A 17,002-nucleotide genomic window follows, 5' to 3' on the forward strand; every position below is an offset into this window, starting at 1 on the left:
TTTAGGAAATGTAAACTACCTTTGTTCATTAGCAGTTACAGCAGTCTTCTGACTTTTATCAGTGTCCAGCCAAGCACTGGTTAAAGCTTGTAGAAGGAGTTTTCATATTACTCTAGGAGGATGCGGAACCCCTGACCTCTGTCTGGACAGTGCTGATTGGCCCTGTGCTGATCACATGCACTCTCTCATACCAATCTGAGCATATGCAGAATGACTCCGCACAATATGTCTTATCAGGAGATGAGGGGGACACTGGAAGAAGCGGAGGATCAGAGTCAGGATCAAAACCACGTTTTTACACAATGCAGAGGATTAACCCCTTAGGTTCTACAGTAAATATAACAAGCATGCTTTACTGCATATACAGACTGATTTTACTTTTGTGGGTTTAGTAACACTTTAATCTCAGTATAAATACAGCTGTTCTGTGAAGCCCTCAGAGGTTTGTTAGAGAATATTGGTGAACAAACGGCATCATAAAGACCAAGGGACGCACCAGACAGGTCTGGGATAAAGTTGTGGAGATGTTTAAAGCAGGGTTAGGGTATAAAAAAAAAATATTCCAAGCTTTGAACATTTCATGGAGCACTGTTCAATCCATCATCCGAAAATGGAAAGAGTATGGCACAACTGCAAACCTAGCAAGACATGGCCGTCCACCTAAATTGACAGGCTGGGTAAGGAGCGCATTAATCAGAGAAGCAGCCAAGAGGCCCATGGTAACTGTGGAGGAAATGGGAGAATCTATCCACAGGACAACCATTAGTCGTGCACGTCACAAATCTGGCCTTTATGGAAGAGTGGCAAGAAGAAAGCTATTGTTAAATGAAAGCCATAAGAAGTCCAATTTGCAGTTTGCGAGAAGCCATGTGGGGGACACAGAAAACATGTGGAAGAAGGTGCTCTGGTCAGATGAGACCAAAATTGAACTCTTTGGCCGAAAAACAAAATGTTATATGTGGCGGAAAACTAACACTGCACATCACCCTGAACTCTCCATTCCCACCGTGAAACATGGTGGTGGCAGCATAATGTTGTGGGGATGCTTTTCTTTAGTAGGGACAGGGAAGCTGGCCAGAGTTGATAGGAAGATGGATGGAGCCAAATACAGGGCTATCTTAGAAGAAAACCTGTTAGTCTGCAAAAGACTTGAGACTGGGGAGGAGGTTCACCTTTCAGCAGGACAACGACCCTAAACATACAGCCAGAGCTATAATGGAATGATTTAGATCAGTGGTCTCCAAACTGCGGCCCTTTGCTTACCTTTATCTGGCCCTTGGGAGCTGTTCTTCCCACTGATATGAGGCACTATTTTTCCCACTGATCCCAACAGTGGGGCAACATTACTCTTACTGACACCAGCGATAGAGCGCTGTTCCTCCCACTGATACCAATGATGGGTCACTATTCCTTCCACTGATACCAATGATGGGGCACTATTTCTTCCACTGATACCAATGATGGGGCACTATTCCTTCCAGTGACACCAATGATGGTGCACTATTCCTCCCACTAATACCAATTATGGCGCACTATTCCCCCCACTGATACCAATGATGGGGCACTAGTCCTCCCACTGATACCAATGATGGGGCACTAGTCCTCCCACTGATACCAATGATGGGGCACTAGTCCTCCCACTGATACCAATGATGGGGCACTATTCCTCCCACTGATACCAATGATGGGGCACTATTCCTCCCACTGATACCATTGATGGGGCACTATTCCTCCTCTGATACCACCAATGAGGAACTAATCCTCCGCCTACTGGGCACAGGTGTTATGTAATATTTTAATCCCACTGACCACCAAGACTGAGGTAGTCTGTTCCCACTAATGCTAGGTCATTTTCTACTCCCACTAGCCACAGTCTGGCACCCGTAAAGTCTGAAGGACCGTAAACTGGACCTTTGTTTAGAAAGTGTGGAGACCCCTGGTTTAGATCAAAGCATATTCATGTGTTAGAATGGCTCAGTCCAGACCTAAATCCAACAGAAAATCTGTGGCAAGACTTGAAAATTGTTGTTCGCAGACATTCACCATCCAATTTAACAGAGCTTGAGCTATTTTGCAAAGAAGAATAGGCAAATATTTCACTCTCCTAGATGTGCAAAGCTGGTAGAGACCCAAAAAGACTTGCAGCAAAAGATGGTTCTACAAAGTATTGACTTGAGGGGTTGAATACATTTGTACACCACACTTTTCAGAAATGTATTTGTAAAAGATTTTGAAAATCATTTATCATTTGCCTTCCACTGCACAATAATGTGCCACTTTGTGTTGGTCTATCACATAGAATTTGTTTTTGGTTGTAACGTGACAAAATGTGGGAAATTTTAAGGGGTATGAATACTTTTTCAAGGCACTGTAAAACTGCATTGTGATACAAAAGGCTTGTCTTTTTTTTGTTTGTTTTTTTTTTAATTAACATGTCATACTTACCTGCCCTGTGCAGTGGTTTTGCACAGAACAGCCTGGATCCTCCTCCTTCTCTGGTCCCCCGCCAGTGCTCCTGGCCCCTTCCTCCTGTCTGGTGTGCCCATAGCAAGCAGCTTGCTGAGGGGGCACCCATGCCGCAGCTCTGCGTGTCTGTTCACACAGAGCTGTGGCTCAGCCCTGCTCTCTCCCTCTCCTGATTGGCTCACTGGCTGTGATTGTCTGCCTCAGCCAATCAGGAGAGGGAGTGCCTGGAGAACCGAGGCTTTTGTGGACATTGCTGGATCAGAATACATCTCAGGTAAGTGTTTGGGGGGGCTGCTAGACAAAGAAGGGTTTTTACGTAAATACATACAATGCATGGAGGTATAAAACCTTGAGCCTTTAGAACCACTTTTATGGAAAAATTACAGTTCCTTGCCCTGTTGTTTAAGAGAGAGCTTACTTCCATGCAGTTAACAATACCAATGAGTGGACAGCCTTAAAGGATAAGTTCACCCTTTTACAAAAAAAATTTTAAATAAATTTATTTGCAGGTAAAAAATTGTGCATTTATTTTTGTTTCTGGAGCCTCTAAATAATTGCACCAGCACTCAGCAGATTGCTGGTGACATGCAGGTTTCCTGCAGAGACCTGTCAGTGTATCTGCTTGCCCATACGGGATGTACGGGCAAGCACATATACTGACAGGAAGAATCTATAAACGACTTTGAGAACTACAAACCGACAGGTTACATGTTACACCTTAAATATGGGTGTAACATGTTACGAAAGTTGAACTTATTCTTAAAGAATATAAAGAGCAAGTTGGTTTTTAGCATGAGATTACATTTTCCCCAAACCATTTGAACTTATATTGCCTACCGTGTGCATATACACTTTTAGTTGAATTTATTTGCTTTATTTTTTAGTAGTGTTTGCTTTCTAGTGCTCTTTAGTAGCTTGACCCTTATACAAATTTTTAATCCTCATATGATTTACTTTAAATATGGCATTGAGAGCACAGTGTTGCTCTTTTTTTATACTTTCAAGTCGGTTAAGGTACTTAGAAAGGATTGACTGTATTTGTGTGGTAGAAAAGAGAATGCGAGGCTTTCAGTTTAGGAATGATAAAATGGTGGAAAAATATCAATATTTTTAGTATTATGAACAATAAAATGTACAGTCAGTGGCACACTAGCAGAAATGCAATTTTTATTATCTGTTCATTGAAGGACACTGCCGACAAGGATTTTTGAGTGTAGGCTTATAGCACCTCCTCCAGGGGTAGGACACTATACAGAAAAATGATCATCACTTAGAAAAGGCCACTACTGGTGGTCAAGCTTCCCATCTGATATAGGCAGGTCAATTTTTTGGCTAGCGTCTAGGAGTAAGGACCTAGCTCCCTGCTGGGACTTTTAGTTCCTTTTTTTTTTTGTTTTTTTGAAAGCAGTGTTAACCTTTTTTTTTTTTTTTTCCTCCTTTTTTTTTTTTTTTTTCTTTGCAGTCTTCAATCAACAGATGAACTTGGCTACAGGGTGGATAATATAGATCCTAGTAGTCACCCCAGCGCAACCATCAAATGCATGCAGACCCCTAGCCATGTGCACGGTTGGGTGTGACAGGCCCATCTGGGACTGAGGTGGCCAGTGAGATATCTCATAGGGGACACATGAACAGACAATTTTTAGCTGTTTGTCTCAGTGTACCCTCTGGCCAACAGCCCATCCACTTTGGTGGGAGACAGACTGTCCTGGGATAGGTACCTGCTTTCTAACTACTAGGATGGTAAGTGTTTCCGACCCTCTCCTCCTTGGTGGGTGTGTGGTGGGTTTCAGGTAATCCCTCCTTGCCTACCTGTTTACCCGTGCGGTTCTACAGTTGATCAATCCTACCTTGAGCTCTACCTTCCCTGAGGTTTCATGGCGTTTCCTCACCTGCTTTGGTTTGCGGCTGGTGAATGGGTTTGTCCAGGGAGGCCACCATTGCAGCTTCAACGGCCAACCTGATTTGGGGACGGTGGTGGCTGCTAAACTCGTGGCTATTTTGGGAAATCCTCCATCTTAAAGGATCTTCCCTCCAGCAGCCTTCTAGGATGACTCTAAGCCATTACTCCCGGTGCACGTCTGCAGGGGCAGTGTTTCTGCACAGATTCTCAAGTAGCTTCCTGTACTTCTGAACAGTTGAGACAATTGCAGCACCGGACACAGTGCAGCTTCACTGTGTGCATAAGTGCCTTTTTCTTGGACTTTGTATCCCTCTGACAACTGGTGTCATGAACTAACCCTTTCATGCTATAAAATAGTTTCTTTACTATTTGCCAGACAATCTTTGATCTCAGCCATTCACTGTTTTGGCTCCACAACTTTTATCAGGTAATTGAGAGCTTACTCCATTAGGGAGTGATCTCTACTGTCCCTTCCTCCTGAAAGGTTCAGGGGTTTTTATTGGTGGCTTTGGGGTCAATTCACTAAAGGTTACCACATGCAGTATGAAGGTCGTGACTGATTTTTCAGAAATATCGCATGAGATAATAAGTCAATGCATCAGAGGTAAATAGCGAATATTTGTTAAAATAGTGAGATAAAAACCGCAGAAAACCATGAGATAAATCATTAAAGTCAATGCATTAAAAAATACACACATTTGATATTTATCAACAGGTGTTTGCTGGTGGTATTTTAGTAATGTACAAAAAACCAATTAGGGGAACTCTGCACTGGACAGTGAAAACTACAATGCATCAGTGTAAAAATGTTCTGAGCTCAGGAATGAAAATAAATTGTAAGATTTCATCAGAGGGAGATCATTTTGTGAATGAAAGCACACTGCAATGTTATCATAGTTTCACAGTATTGCTGTGTGCATTCTGGTGCAATGTTAGCCTGCAAAAAAAACAAAATGTGAAAAAGCAACGCAAAATTTAAGTGCTAAATATCGCAAAACATAAATATTTTAACGCATTCAGTAAATAACACTTTTTTGTGAATTGACTACTTTTGAAATAAATACTGCATGAGTTATTTTAACTCAAAAATTAATGCGGTATTTATCTCTTAGTGAATTGACCCCCTTGTCGTGGTAAGTCCCCGTATTTGGGCATGAGAATAAGGTGGTTCTTCACCAGCAACCTTCCTTTTTACCAAAGTTGTGTACACTTTTCATTTAATAACATTGTGCTCCTATCTTTGTGTGCATCCATCACACGCTAAGCTAATTAATCAAGCTTCATTCTCTAGATGCAGTTCAGGCTGTGCAGGTGTATCTGTCAGCTAATTTTCGCAAAATGGTCACCTAAGGTCAACGTAAAGGATTGGCAGCTTCTTAAGCTACTGTTTCACAATGGTTTTAAGTAGACTGTTGTTAAAGTCTATGCCATTAAGGGTCAGGCTTATTCCACTAGGGCAATTAGTGCATCCTGGGCTTTTCGTCATCAGGCATGCAAGGTGACTACCTAGTCATCTGTTCATACTTTCACCAAGTTCTACAAGGTGGATATTGCTACAGACACCTGTTTTGGGCACAAAGAATTGCACTCAGAGGTTTGAAATTTTTTATTCCTTCTGAAGGTGTTTTAGGTTGTGTTTTGGCTCATCCCTAGAAGGTGCTTTGTACTTTTTTTTTCTGCCTAGTGACCTACTCCTGGAGATAGATCCTACAGTTGAAATTCCTTGCCAAGCTGTGTCCTTCAATTAAATCAGAGGAAAGGATTTTACAGCGAGTGGAATAAAACAAATTTACCTTCTGCTCATCTTCTATTATATGTACACTGATCAGCTCTCAGCATATGTTCCTAACATGGTGCCAGTGTGCTGGGATAAATGATTCCAATGCATGTGCAGGACTCGCATCATCTCCACAGGTCAATCAAGAGGCTGGAAACCCAGTACCCAGACGAAGACCAGGGAGATGTCAGTGACTGGTGAGGGATTCAACAGTTGCATCACTGTAATGGAGATGAGTATTCTGTAGAGATTAGTTCTGCTTTAATATGATAAAATACCAAAAATAATAGAGTTCAAAAGAACTCTGTTTATAAAGGCTCTTTCACACTGTGCGGTAACCAGCATTTTTTCACACTGGATAAATGCAGGGTTGCCACTGGAGCACATAGAAAACATTGTTTTCTGTGTGTCCTATTCACACTGCAACTCTGTTGTGCTAGGGTTCTGGTGCAATTTGGAAAAATGCAGAGAGTCTATTTTTCCACACTGCACTCTATGGCATCACGTGTTACTGCACAGTAGCGCAACACACTGCGCTTCTCTGCAGTGACAAGAATGAGTTGTCATTACGTGGCACTTCAAATAAAGTTGAACAAAACCACTAGCAGTGCGGAGACAGCACTGTACTAACAGGCACAGTAATACCCTGCATTTTGCCATGCAGGCTACGTTGAATGTAGCTTAAATGTTTCAAAAATTTAACATTTCATAAATTTAACAAAACACAAGACACATTTCACTCACTCTAGTTATACCTACCATTCTTAACTCTTGGTGGATAAAGAGAGGCGGTGCACCTAGTAGGTTATAAAAAGGATGAATCACATTGTCAGAAAGCATTTTAAAAAACTTTTAGTTGCATGTATATTTCCATATTAAAACTTACATTTGGATCAGAGTTGTCCATCTCCTTTTAAGCCATGATCTCCCTCACAAGGGTTTCATCTCAAAATACAGTGCCTTGAAAAAGTATTCATACCCCTTTGAAATTTTCCACATTTTCTCATGTTACCAAAAACGTAAATGTATTTTATTGGCATTTTATGTGATACATCAACACAAAGTGGCACGTAATTGTGAAGTGGAAGAAAAATTAATAAATGGTTTTGGAAAAAATGTTTTAAATAAAAATCTGAAAAGTGTAGCGTGCTTTTGTATTCAGTCCCCTTTACTCTGATACCCCTAACTGAAATCTAGTGGAACCAATTGCCTTCAGTAGTCTCCTAATTGGTACATAAAATTCACCTGTGAGTAATTTAGTCTCCGTATAAATACAGCTGTTCTGTGAAGTCCTCAGAGGTTTCTTAGAGAACATTACTGAACAAACAGCATCATGAAGGCCTTGGAACACAGGGCAGGCCAGGGACAAAGTTGTGGAGAAGTATAAAGCAGGGTTAGGTTTTAAACCAATAACACAAGCTTTGAACATCTCACGGGGCACTGTTTAATCCATCATCCAAAAAGGAAAAGTGTATGGCACAACTGCAAACCTACAAAGACATGGCCGTCCACCTAAACTGACTGGCCAGGCAAGGAGATCATTAATCAGAGAAGCAGCCAAGAGGCCCATGGTAACTCTGGAGGAGCTGCAGAGATCCACAACTCAGGTGGGAGAATCTGTCCACAGGACAACTATTAGTCGTGTACTCCACAAATCTGATCTTTGGAAGAGTGGCAAGAAGAAAACCATGGTTGAAAGAAAGCCATAAGAAGTCCCATTTACAGTTTGAGAGAAGCCATGTGGGGGACACAGCAAACATTTAGAAGAAGGTGCTCAGATGAAACCAAACTTGAACATTTTGGCCTAAAAGAAAAATGCTATGTGTGGTGGAAAACGAACACTACACATCACCCTGAACACACCATCCCCACCATGAAACATGGTGCTGGCAGCATCATGTTGTGGGGATACTTTTCTTTATCAGGGACAGGGAACCTGATCAGATTTGATTGGAAGATGGATGGAGCTACAAACAAGGCAATCTTAGAAGAAAACCTGTTTGAATCTGCTAAAGATTTGAGACTGGGGCAGAGATTCACCTTCCAGCAGGACAACCACTAAACATACAGCCAGAGCTACAATGAAATGGTTTAGATCAAAGCATATTCATGTATTCGAATGGCCCAGTCAAAGTCCAGACCTAAATCCAATTGAGAATCTGTGTCAAGACTTGAAAATTCCTGTTCACAGATGTTCTCAATCCAATCTGATAGACTTTGAGCTATTTTGCAAGTTAGAATGGGCAAAAATTTCACACTCTACATGTGCAAAAGCTGGTAGAGACATTCTCAAAAAGACTTGCAGCTGTAATTGTAGCAAAAGATAGTTCTACAAAGTATTGACTCGGTGCTGAATACAAATGCATGCCACACTTTTCAGAAATTTATTTGTAAAAAATTTGAAAACCGTTTATTATTTTCCTTCCACTTCACAATTATGTGCCACTTTGTGTTAATCTATCACATAAAATCCTAATAAAATACATTTACGTTTTTGGTTGTAACATGACAAAATGTGGAAAATTTCAAGGGGTATAAATACTTTTTTCAAGGCACTGTATCTGACACATTTCTGCATTTAGGTAGCTCTGATCTAAAGTCATCATTTATAAAGTGTTGCTATACCTGCGCCCCAAATATTGTGCAATTTCAAATCATGCATATGGTAAATGTATAAAAAGGCTTGTATAATTTTGCTTCTGTTTCGTGTTGTGTGTTTAGACTTTGTTTTGCATGTCAGTATATGACATATCTTTTTCGTGTTTTGTCTTCTAAGCATACCATTGTTATTGCGGTGTGTTTGTATTTTCATCTGGGTTTGATGAATTAAAGCCCGAAGTAAAATATTAATTCTTCATCGGATTCATTTTTCTACATTTCTTGCATGCTTTGTGTAAAATGGTAGGATTCACAGTATTTCACTGTGTTGTATGAGCACACACTAGATGTACAGTACATGAAATTGCAAAATAGGTTTAAGATCAACACCATAACAGACAAGAGGCCTGTTACAGTATTCTTACAAACCTTTGCCCTGCCTTGGCATCATAAAATTACCTGGGAGCTACAGTGCCACAAGAGTCATGTTCTATTGAATATATTGGTACTTTATTGGGCGTGCTGAATAAGGAAAAAGGTAAAGTGCATTAACTCTTGGTAAATGGTCAGTTCACCTGTCGCTGGTAAGAGTTCAGCAAACTAGTTTCAATTTGGTTGCTGTAAGCTATTGCATATTTTACGTGATCATTGTTCTTTTACACTGATTTGTTTTTAAATAAGGTTTGTAAAACAATTTTATCACACTTAAACAAGTGATAGGAGAAATAATTCTCATTTTTGTAAAGTACTGAATCAACTTTGACTTGCATAATCTTTATACAATCATTTAGAATTGTATTATGGTCTCTAATCCTACTTCCTACTTGGTATGTTTGACCCATGTTATTACTATTATATATTATTAAACCTGGACTACAGGCAGAAGAAAAAAATTCACAATGTAATGCAGCTAAGTGTCTATTAAACAGTTATTATGGATATAGAATTTCTTTAAATGCAACTAGTGTGTAAATGTACTGGAGATTAAATTTGTGTCAGCCTCTTACAATGCCCTTTATAGCAACAATCAAACCTAGAGAGGGAAGGGAAGCACTGGGAGCCATTCAAATGTGCTACCTCCTAACATGTTAGGAGGAAAGAGTGAAGTGAGTAGACAGATGTCCTCTTTCACTGATCAGTCAGCAGGCTGGAGATGGAGAGAGATAGATACCACATTATTCTTTCTACACGCTATTGCTGTAACATGGATAGTGGTGTAATGCATCCAGCTGTGCTACGTGGCCAGAACTAGATAGAATGTAAATACAGGGAAAGCTGTTCCCATACTGTATATGTGTTTTATCTGTGTGTTTAGTGGTTTGTCTGGAGATCAGATTTAATGCACTATTCATACTGCATGACAGAATTAGGTTGTGTGGACTGCTGATACATTTGAGAGGCAGAAACTTGCCTTTGCAATCAGAAGTTTTTAGGATACCTACAGACTACAGATTTTCCTGTTTGGCTTTTGATACTCCTAACTGCAACTTACAATTGTCTACTGAAATCCGACTGATTGTGTAGACAAAATCAGCCACTCTTGAGGTAATCCCTTGGTTGAGTGCTTTTTAAACTTGTAAGATTGGCTTCTCTGAACTACTCTGGTTTTCTAAGCAGCACAATCAACTATTGGTCTGAACAGCTAATAGCTGGCTGCCCTGGGTGCTTACAACACAGGTGTTTTTTGTATCACACAACTACCAACTCTGTCTATGGTGGTTATAGCCAAAAATAATTCAGAAAAACTCCTTAAAAATAAAAATTGTCCATGTTCTATATTGTGTACTAGTGCAGCTATATGTGCTCAAAGCATGCGACACATTGTAATAAGCATTCAGTTTGGCATGCTAGGAGCCAAACTGCATCTCTCAGAGACAAGCTATTAGAATGGAAATATGAGTTGCGCTAGATATAGGCTCCAGTGCCACTACTCTTATTCCTTAAAGAGGTATTAAACCCAAAAGCAAACATTTATTATATTGCAGATTACCAGTTCTTAGATGTGGTGGCTGAATTAGTTTTCTTTTTTAAACTTTCTTTTATTTTCATCTGGTGATCCTCCTAGTAAGTTTGTTTACAGAACAAGCTCTCTCAGAGAGTGGGACAAACCATTTACCACTGATGACAAGGGTGCTTACAATGATCAGCTTTTATTTATGTAAAACCTTTTATTCCAAACAGGAAAAAAACCTGTTGCTGTGACCACTTATATAGTGTGAGCTTGAGTTTGGCTTCAATTTGCTAGTGTATCTAAATCTGCTAGTACATTTAACATTAGTACAAACATTCCCCAGTAAATTGTACAGCTATTCAGTCCCTTTGCTCTCTGCTGAGAGTCTTCAGCCACCCTTAGTGATGTTTGGCTTTTGTTTTGAGTACCCTTAACCAGTTGATGCCGACATAACACCTATATGTGGCATCAAGGACGCGGCTTTTTTGTAGGTGATGTCATAATTTATTTATTTTTTTACTTTTGTTTTTTTTGGGGACAGTTTTCCTTTGAGCCATAAAAAAAAATCAGCAAATATCCATTAACACCCACTGGTGGTTTTTTTTCTGTTTCATTGCATTACAACCTGGATTAAAATGATTTTTTGGGGCTTTGTATAATGTGATGTACACAACATGCCCATGCCTTTGAAGCTGCAAAATACTTTATTGTAACACAAAAAAAAAACAAATCTTGAGTGTGCATGAGTAGTCACCCCCAAAATCTGCCATTTGCTGCAATTATAGATAAGTCTTTGGGGGTATGTCTCTATTAGTTAAGCACATTTAGTCAATTGTATTTTTGCCCATTCATCAGTTTCTGCAAGTTAGATGGGTTGTGGTGTTGTACAGCAATCCTCAAATCATGCCACATATCCTCAATTGGATGTGCCTGGGTTTTGACTAGGACATTGACCAAGACATTTAAATGCTTCCCCTTAACCACTCCAGCATACTTTTAGCTTTAGCAGTACGTTTAGAGCTATTGTCCTGCTATAAGGTTGAACTCTGTCCCAGTCAAATCTCTCGCAGACAAACAGGTTTTCTTCAAGAATTACCCTGTATTTAGTGCCATCCATCTTTCCTTCAGTTCTGACCAGTTTCCAGTCACTGCTGATGAAATGCATCGCCAAAGCATGATGCTGCCACCATTGTGGGGATGATGTTGTCAGGGTGATACGAAGTACTGGGTTTGTGGCACAGATAGCATTTTCCATAATGGCTAAAGGTTCAGTTTTAGTATCATCTGACCAGAGAATCTTTTTCCATTTGTTTGAGAAGTATGACATGTACTGTTTGACAAACTCTAAACATGTGTATTTATTATCTTAGTTGCACAGTACATGAAACAGGCTGAGTGTTCATACACCCTGGGTTATAGGCTGGCACCTTCAGCACACTGGAAAAGCTTTTGAGGACATGTCCCCTTGGCATCCCACTTATAATCCTGCTCCAGTCCATGAGTTTTCAGTTCTTTGGTAGTGTCTTAAAGTAAAGGATGACTTCTCCCTTATTGAGAAATTGCTCTTAGCTACGTTACAATTTTTTCTCAATTTCAATCAACTTTTCAACAATTGAAGCATTGCATTTGGAACAGTGCAATTTCAGTAAAACCTTGGGAGCCATACCCAGACCATACACTGTTGGGTTGGCCTATACTATCGCTTCAGGCTTTGGATCCAGCATGGGAGCTCACCTCGGCACTTTGAGCAATGCATGTAGTTAGTAGCAGGGTGCGCTGTACATGATTTTTAACATCAGTATTTGCTTCCAATTCTAGCTCTGTCTCAGGCATGCAATGAGCAGCCTATCTGACAAAGAGAGAGATTTTTCTGCAATTATGTTGCAATTCCTAGAACAACTAATGAATTTAATACAGCCATCAATGTCCAGGGCTCCAAAATGCCAGGCTGCTTTTCCAGCGTCAGTCTCTACCTGAGTCGAATTCCTATATGGGACCAGAAGAGGAAGACATAGAAGGGATGAAGAGGACCTGGAGGCAGTGTTAGGTGGATATAGAAGATTTCTCACCCAGACTCCTATACACATGATGTTGCAGCTTTACACAATATGCTTGCCAATGTAGATATGCTAACTTCTGCTGTGCACAAAAGCCTTGGCATTGTTGCACTTGACTCTACCCTGTCTCACCATGCCCCTTTGTGTACAAAGAAAGTTGCTAAATCAAAAAAGATATTCGTTGTTCATGAACAAATAGAATGGGCAATTTAATGATGATTTGGTAAGTCCAGAAAATCATTGCTGAATTTAGTGCGAAAAGAGTTCACAAAAAAGTGATCTTTTCTGGTAGTAGATCCTGCCATCTCAGCCTTAAGGGGGAAGTGTGGGATAGTACAAAAGATAGTATTAACTACTTTTATCACAGAACGGATTTTTTTTAATTTCATCTGGTGCTCCGTTTTTGTTGTGTCCCAAGTCCTGGTTAGGGCTAAGTAACAGTCCACTTCAGGTTTGAAAGTTTGGAAGGGGTGGTTACATCTAAAGTGATCCACCCCCTCATTCAGCTCTCAGCTGTGGCTATGTTTTCCCCACAGTCTCAGTCCTGAGCCACAAGCTGGAATGTGCATGCTTGTCTCTCATGTATGTGCCTTACTTGCCATGGCAATGTGATATTACAGTGTCAGCAAGAAAGAGAGGGCACACAACAGCATGCTAAGCTGTGAAAGTTGTAACTCCAGGAGACTTTACCATACAAGACAAAAAACAGGAAATATTGTTTTGCCACTTACCTGTTCCACTCTGCAGAGGGAAAGCACTTATTAGAAAGGTCAGTTAGGGCAGACGTTGTGCTATGTTTGTCATTGCTGGATCTCACAAAAGAACAGTGAGAGCTCAACCTGGAGAAAGGGGGGGGGGGGGTGAATCCTGACATTATAGTCAAGATGAAACTGATGTTAGACCTTAGCCCCTCCCACAGATATTTTCTTTGTTTTCTCAAGAATTATGTATATTTCTGAGGGCAGGAAATCATTTTTCATAGTAGCAGCTCACTAGGATTCAGTTATTGCAAAAAAAAAAAAAAAACAAACCTCTCTTAAACAAATATCTCACTGTACCAATTGAAGATGTTCCTTCATTCAAAGATTCTGCAGATAGGACAGGAAGTTTGATAGCTTCTTAATCTACTCTCTTTTCACTTTCAGGCCCAGCTCTGCAACCAGCTATTGCTGCATTTTTTCAAACTAAAGAATGCCCTCAATCCTAAGAGTGGGATGACTTCTGTTACAGTGAACCCACTGGTCTGATACCCAAAGGTCTGTTATTGTAACTCCAAAGAAAAAAAAAAGGGAATAGTTATGGACTCAACCAAGAAATGTGTTTATATTTAAAAAATAAATATATATATATATATATATATATATATATATATATATATATATAAAAATCCATCAACCAAATAATCGGTCAGAGCTTTAACTATATGTGTGTATGTATATATATGTATTTATTATATAAATGTGTGTATATGTGTGTGTGTATGTGTATATATATATATATATATATATATATATATGCTTTAATTAGACATACAAATACACTCATATAAAACCAACTCAGTGAACCTCCAGCAATCCACATAGAAAGAATTTTTGAAAAGATGCCATGTATTCCATAAATTAATCAAAAATTGTGCAATCATTAACCACTAATGAGCCTATCCAAATGGTATGTTTTGGGTGTATCAATAGGCCAATTAAACTTGCCTAAATAAATGCGTTAGGAAAGTCCAGTCTTGGAGAATATAACTTGGTGCATAAAAAGGATATGGGATAACATATATAGGATAATGTGTAGTCCAGAGGATGAATATGGATATTGTGTAAGATATATACCTCCGTGCTGAACCTCCCTTATACACTGTATAAAAATATAGGCAATATCTCTGTAGGAGATGTATGTTCCTTGGGAGTCCCAAAAAAAAGGTGCCAAAGCCTTTCAAAATGGATGTGATCCAGGGGAGGAAACCAAAGATGACACGAGTGTCCTTCACCTCCCTCAGATGTCTAAAGCATCATCCAGGGGAGGATTAAGGTAGTATTTGAAAAAACTCCCTCACAAATGACAATGCATCCAAGACTATATTCCACGTGAAATGTTTCCAAGTCATTCAAGGCCTCATAGTAGGGAAATAATCCATATATAGTAGCCATAGTGCCTCCACAACAGTTAGGATATTAAGTGATAGGCACGCATAGTCATTGTTATCGTCCCTTGGCATCCATACGTGAAATGCAATGCTGTGAGGTGAGATAAACACAAGCCCACCTCTGAGGCAGCTGGGTTCCCTGCCGAAACCGGTCAGAATGGCTTTCTGTCTCCTTTGACCTCATATCTTTTGTTATGCACCAAGTTGTATTCTCCAAGGGACATACTATATTAAAAACAACCCACATTTCTTGGTTGCGTCCATAACTAATCCCTTTTTGTCTTTGTAGTTGCATTATTATTATGATTAGGGATTCCCGGAATATTATTATTTTTTAGGGGCCTTGAGGTTTTTACTAGATGTACTCACTTAAGGGCTGTTATTACCTTTCTGAGATGAGGAGATTACTTGGCAACTGTAGACTTCCAAGATTCCTATCTGCATTTTTCCCTTTGTCCACCCCACCAACACTTTCTACACTTTGCAGTAGGAAGACCATTGCTTTCATTTTGTTGCACTGCTATTTGGCCTGTGCTCCCAAGTATTCACAGATGTCTTTGCAGTTCTTCTTGCCCTTCTAAGAAATCAGAGTATCCAGGTCACGGGATATTTAGATGACCTTCTCCTGAAGGACTCTTCTCCCTTCCAGCTATTTACTAATGTCCACAGCACAATTTTAGATGCTTTAGGTTTTTGGTTGGGTGATCAACTTTCAAAAATCCACTTTTCTTCTGGAATAATTTGGTCTGATCCTAGACACATCCCAACCAAAGGTCTTCCTTTCAGAGAAAAAAAAATGCTTTCTCTTAGAGCTCAAGCTCGGGACTTGAGGTCAAAGAGTCTTTCCTCTGTGAGATTCTCCATGAGCGTTCTGGATCTCATGGTAGCCTCCTTCAAGGCTTTTCCATTCACTCAGTTTCATTCGAGACATCTTCAACATAACATCTTATTGGCTTGGAGTAAGCAGGCTCTTTATCTCAACTTACCCATTTTCCTATCCAGATAAGCAAGGGTTTTCTTTGCTTGGTTGTTCTCCATCCCAGCCTTTGGAGGAAGTCCATATCACTGAAAAGTAATGACAGATGCCAGCCTTTAAGGCTGAGCAGAAGGGTTCCAGTCCCTCACAGATAGGGAACTTAATCGTCAGTATAAGCCAATCAACCTCCTGGAGCTCAGAGAAATAAGAATGGCTCTGCAACACTAAACCTACCCTTCTGCAAGGACACCCAATCAGGGTGCAATCAGACAACGCTATGGCTGTGGCCTACATCCCCCACCAAGGGGCACCAGGAGTCATATAGTTTAAGAATGCAAGCCAAATCATCTCTTGGACTGAGAAACACTGTCCACATCCCAGGAGTGGACAGCTGGAAGGCGGATTACCTCAGCTGTTGCTGCCTGGACTTAGGGGAATCGGACCTTCAACCTGATATTTCTGAGATGGATATCCTGGCTTCCAGATTCAACAACAAGGTTACCTCTGTTTGTAGGTAGGACCAAGGATCCTCTAGCAGTGGCATTGCATGCCTTGATAATTTTTTGGCTTCTGTCTAGGCTCATCTATGCCTTCCCTCCAGAGTGAGTCTCCGTGATCGGCTCTGTCATCTCAGCCGACAGTGGGTTACAGGAGTGCAAAAATAAGTGCCCTCCTGTGACCCACAAGAGAAGTGTGCTTTGTCCATACTTCTATTTTATAATGGGTACCCAATACAGTTTGGTAAATACAGGGGAAATTAACAGTCAAATTAGAGTTGGTATTTTCATCTTTGCTATATGTTGGCATCAAAAAAAGTTTTTTTTGTTATACCACTTATATTTTATTTATCATCCAAATAGTACATCAATAATATAGTAACCTCTTTATAAAGTTATTTCATCAATGTATATTTGTTAAACAGTTCATAGACATTGTTATGCCAATGTCTTAAAACATTTTTTTCGCCTTTATGTGGTATCATTTTTTTTCTTCAAATTATCAATTTCTTTTTCAAATTGTGCTAGTGAGAGAGAAACAAAAAATACAAGCCCACCTTTGAAAATATGATTTTAAAAGTTTTACAGTGATTTTTTTTTTTAATGTCTGTGCGCCTACTGAAAAATC

At 39.9% G+C, this 17,002-nt stretch overlaps 1 protein-coding gene across 2 annotated transcripts in view; it reads left to right on the forward strand.

The window, feature by feature from the left end:
* DGKH (diacylglycerol kinase eta) overlaps positions 1–17,002 on the forward strand; it is a 358,194-nt gene that overhangs the window by 323,098 nt on the left and 18,094 nt on the right. The window lies entirely within an intron of this gene.

Source organism: Staurois parvus, unplaced genomic scaffold (genome assembly GCF_062004578.1).
Source record: "Staurois parvus isolate SC_StPar_1 unplaced genomic scaffold, SC_StPar_1.0 ptg000064l, whole genome shotgun sequence".
NCBI classification, from domain to species: domain Eukaryota; kingdom Metazoa; phylum Chordata; class Amphibia; order Anura; family Ranidae; genus Staurois; species Staurois parvus.